The sequence below is a fragment of the Stigmatopora argus genome, chromosome 20, assembly GCF_051989625.1.
Source record: "Stigmatopora argus isolate UIUO_Sarg chromosome 20, RoL_Sarg_1.0, whole genome shotgun sequence".
In the NCBI taxonomy this organism is placed as follows: Eukaryota; Metazoa; Chordata; class Actinopteri; order Syngnathiformes; family Syngnathidae; genus Stigmatopora; species Stigmatopora argus.
The window spans coordinates 7213726-7219101 of NC_135406.1; the positions used below are offsets into that span (position 1 = coordinate 7213726).

At 38.4% G+C, this 5376-nt stretch overlaps 1 protein-coding gene across 1 annotated transcript in view; it reads right to left on the bottom strand.

Annotated features, from left to right (window-relative positions):
* LOC144065871 (uncharacterized) overlaps window positions 1-5376 on the bottom strand; it is a 120575-nt gene that overhangs the window by 16313 nt on the left and 98886 nt on the right. The window lies entirely within an intron of this gene.

Genomic DNA, 5376 nt, shown 5'->3' on the forward strand with positions numbered 1-5376 from the left:
CATAACGCCGTGACCTCTTTTCCTTTGCCCTTGAGGAGTAGACTGTGCAGGAAAAAGTCCATCTTCCCATGACTTGATTTATAGCCTTACTACTTATTGAAAAATGCTTACAACACATATAGAATATTCCATAATAATTCTAACACAAGTGTTACCATTGCTGTGAAAATTTGTTCTTGAAAATTAGTAATTCGGTAAAACTACTCCTTTCTCATTTTCTTCTGAGGGATTCCTACTGATCAAAAATCAGATCGGAAATCGGGCCTGATCGCATCATTTTCACAAGATCGGAATTTGATAAAAAACGCATTGTTTTTTTGAAATGCCTTGATATTCTGATGAAGGCGGAAGTGATACCGCGAAACATGTCAGGTAAGGCCTAAAATTCATTGTGAAAAAGGAACAGAAAATAGTCAAATAGGAAAATTCATTTTTATTTCATTACATTTAGTCCATTTTTCTTTTTGTCATCTATTTCAAATATTAACAACAAGTGATTAATTGCATTCTATTTTCATACACTTTGAGAGCATGTTCTCAACAAAAAGAAAATGCATTACCAGTTAAAAAAACAACTGAACAAGACAGGTAAAAAAAGTGAAAACAATGGAAAATTACATCTAAATATGAGAAAAGAAATTCCTGTCCTTAGGAATAAAACATTGGCAACAAACTGAGCAAAAAAGTTGCTCTCTTACTGAATGTTTGAAAAGGTCTTTGCGCTGTGTGGGTTTGTTGTGTGATGCTTTAAGTTTTCCTTCCAAATGAATGTTTGACTACAGAGTGGCCAAGAAGAGGGGTTTCAAATTCTATACGAGAGGAAACTTAGAAGCGTACTTGTCATTAAGGTGACTTGATGACTGGGCTGTCTCGCACTGTCTTTGCCAAATATCTGGATAAAACATGATTGTGCTGAATGGAGGTAGGTGTGTACGCGAGCACGGGTCCTCCTGTCTAGAATTTGGGGGACGCAGTCCACGCGAGACTTCCAAATATGTCGATAACTGCTGTTTGCTCGATTTTTGAATGTATTTTCTTTCTGAGGAAAAAATAAATAAAAACGAAAAACAAACAAGAAAAAAATAATTCAAAAACATAACGCCAAAAATACATTTTGAAAAACAAAGAAAAACACCCTCGGACAATAAATTAATTTGAAAAATGAAGAAAAAAATACTTCAAAAAAACAACACCACACCAAAGATGAATTAATTTGAAAAACGGCCAGGACTTTATTTTATTTTCAAGGTGAGTGCGATCAGCTTCCGTAAACCTGAACCCCATTAGAAATAAATTTATTCAACATCACCTTTTATTTTGTCTCATGAAGGTCCCCTAACATAATGAAACAAAACATAAACAGCTCACTGAAACAAACATGGATGTAATCTTAAACTTCCTTTAGTACACAACAGACAAACTGTTAGGGTTGCTTGGTTTTGTTATGCTTTTTCCCGCCTGGTTTCCTGTCTGAGTGATTGCCCATTGTGTTCAGCTGTCGTGTCTCCGCCCCTGGTGTATCCTTCCTCCCTCTTGTGTTTCCCAGGTGTTCCTAATTGTCTCGTCAAGACATGTCAGTCTATTATAACCCCACTGACTGCTTTGTCATTGTTGGATCGTCTGCTGATTACCTTGCCATGTTTCCACATTTTCCTCATTCCAACGTGGCGCTCCTCGTTCCTCGCTTTCCCGTGTCTCCCCTAGTCAGGTTTTGTTTTGTTATTTGACGCCAAGTCTTTTGTTAGTCTATTGCCTCCGGTTTAAGTTATTAAAGATTCGTTTGAGTACTACTTCCTTCTCCTTGCCTGCTTCACTGCAATTGGGTCCAAAAGATGTAACACAAACGGAGCATATAACAATACCTATATACAATAAATTCTCGTTATTCTATGAGAACAGTGTCTCGCAGCCATTGTAAGCGTCTGTTGGCTTATTTAAAAATCCGCTGCAATGCTCTGAAGAAGGGTAAGAGCAGCTCAAAAAAGCCCTGGATATAACTCTTGGCATTCCCAAGAATGCCAATGATGCCATGCATCTCTCCATGCTGGAAGGTAACTGAACATGATGACAAGATGGCAAAACATTTGCTCACGAATCAAGTCCAGTTTGCTTACATGTCACCTTCATCTCTCCCCCTTCAGGTTTTGATGAATGCATTGAGTCACAAGGAGAGCTGCTCCTGCAGGATTCCTTCAAGGTCTGAGATTCAAGAATAGCCTTGAGCATGGGAAAAAATAGACAAATCTTCCTCTTGAAGTCCTTGGTGGTGTGCAAGGTGGTCAAGGATGCCTAGAGAACGAGTACATGTACAAGAAAAAAATACAGCAGAATTATGGTCAACATTTTCATCAAAAAAGCACTGATTAAAAAGTGCTCGTTTTTCTAATTGTCTTAACATTTTAAACGTTGTCCTTGTCAATAGGCTTCCATGATTGAGACCAAGTTGGAATGAATTGGCCATATGCCAAAACTAATCCAAGAGCACACCACTGACCTGAGGGGGGCAGTTAAGGAGACAAATACCAAGACTGCCAAGCTCCACAAGACGCCAAGGTAGGAAGCAGGTTAACTTCATACAATTCAAGAGGCATCTTGGTTCAGTAAAAGTGACAAAAGGTATTGCTTTTTTTAATGAATAATAATCCAAAAATGTGATTGGCATCCTCAGCCACTGTTGTTTTCACTTGACTAAGTACCTTTTTAAAAATGTATTTTTCAATGTCATTGTAGTATTTACTGAAATGAACAGTTGAATTATAAAAATTGCTTTCGACATGCACGGGATTGGAAGTGATGTGAAAAGTGCAAAAGCAACGTTACACAAGCCCATGTCTGTAGGAGTAACGGAACAAATTGTGTCTGGCAGGTCAGCGAGAACCATTGAGGCCATGTCACTGTCCATTGTTTCACAACCATGGTGTCTTCCAACAGTCGATGCTCCAAAATGAAGCATGGTTTGACTTTTTCAGATTGGACACAATAAACATCAAGAATAAAACAAAGATTGAGTTATGGTGGGTTTCCAATCCTTAGCCAACATGTATTCTTGTACAAAGGGCCCAAGGTCTTTAGCTGAGTGAGGAGATATCATCATGGAAACATGTGGATGAGATGGTGACATGGGGAGATCCGGCGGGTTATCTTTCATGTACCATTTTAATTGTTCATCAGACAAATGTGTATTGAAAGCCACTCCGGGTTACCAATAAACAAATCGCCACAATGTATTTGCCAAGTATGTCCTTCAATTGTTTGTAACGAATCAGTATAGACCTCATTACCTTGCCTATCATAGTAGAGCGTGCAATGAAAGCAGTCAGAAACCAAATCATATGTACGTAGGTGCCGTACCCAGGGCAGTCACAAAGGCCAGTAGTGTTCGGCTTGTTTCCAGCCGTCGGAGTCGGTGTCAATGCGAGCCCAGTAGATGTCAGCTGATAGATCTGTAATACAACTTCAGGAATAGGCACAGAAAAAGTGAGATCAATTTAAAGGAAATAGGTTTATTACCAGACTGCAAGATGGAGAGAGAGCTCTAAGTGGTGAACCGCTCAGCGTGGTGTCCTTTGCAACTCTCTCCGAATGAACAGTGGGTCAGTCTTTATATAGGAAAACAGAGAAATATTTCTAAGACAGTGATGTAGGACAAAGTTTATGTAAACAAAACTTTAGGCTGATATGGTTAGACATTTGCAGGGCTAAGTTGTATGCAAACACGATATTTTTATAGCTCACACAAACTGCCGCAGCCTATCTTACATCGCGCGATTCGAACAAACAATTATTAAGCTAGTTGGTCACATCGCACAATACAAGCAAACAATTGCAAAGCCAGCTAATTAGCCTATCTTACATTCCATGATCTTGAAAAACAATTGCAAAGCCAGCTAGTTAGCCTATCTTACATTCCACAATCTAACAAACAATTGCAAAGCCAGCTAGTTAGCCTATCTTACATTCCACGATCTTAACAAACAATTGTAAAGCGAGCTTGGCCACATGGCGCGACATGAACAAACAATTATTAAGCCAACTGGCCAGTCTATCCCACACAGCAAAGATTGGGGCAGTTGCTTGGTGGTGCCTTGCAGGAGAGTCTTGGAGTTGTTGTCCATCTGGACAGGACACATCTTTATAAGGTCCTGGCCCATCAAGTTGACAGGGCACTTTGGAGCATAGATGAAGGAATGAGTGATAGTCAGTGAGTAGCACTTAGTGGCTACTGGGGAAGTTAAAGGCAGGATGATCTCTTCACCCTTGGATCCTAGTAGTGGTATGATAAGTTCACCAATAGGCATTCTCAAATGCCCGCACAAATAAAGAGATGGGGCAATCCTCTGTGAAATTCTTGCAAGAGAGAATAGAATCGACTCGTCTCTGTCCAGGTTCATTCTCACGTTACACGCATCTTTTCCCTGTTTTAGCTTCAAGGACCATAGTTACAATGGACGTCTCAGCTCTCAAGGGAGGGTTGGGAAAATAGGAGTGAGAAGTCAATAGTAAAGGACCCTAGTTACAATAGAAGTTTTAGCTCTCAAAACAAATGAAGGTCATGTAGAGACGAAGGTTCTTCTCCACATCCCAGCAGTCCAAAAGGATTCGACGTTCCTGTTGTTTGGTCTAACTAAGGAGCAAAGCATTTACTTCATTGCAAGCAGATGTAGACTATAATAACTTTTCTTGTGTTAATGAGCTAAGTAAAGCAAAGCGTACTTCATTGCGAGCAAATATATAATAATGTAAGACTAATAACCCTAACAGTATATTTTTCAATAGAATTGAATCACAATCTCCCCCTGTTCGCAAGGATTAATATATTAAGCCTGTACCCTTTACAGCAATTAAGCCACATAAAATGCATGCTAATCAAAAACTCCAAATTCATTCAATAATGTGTATCGCGCAGTTGTTTGAAATGAGCAATACCCCAATCTAGTAGTTTTTTGCAAACATTTAACATTACATTCCCTTTGTAGTTTGTCTATCATCTCCTATAAAACTTTCTAACTCGATGTTTTTCCAATAGTTGCACATAAAATAAAAATCTAGTTACATATCTCCCAATTATCCCCTTCAACATCAAAAAGATAAAATCAATTTACCGTTAATTTCAGATAATGAAGTTAGCGTATTTTCACACCTGTAATAAGAAAACAATCTTTTATATATTAATTTGGCAAATTGTTCAAATTAATGTATTCATTAAATCTGAGCAAATAACGCTTCTCTTTTTTGTCACCTTTGAATTTGGAAGGCTGATTTTTTTTCAACAAAAAGTATTTTCCCCCAAAAGAGATTTATTGGAACTACCAAAAAAAAGACACGTTAAATCGGTTTAAAATCGTGATTCATCTTATAATATGACAAAAGTATAAG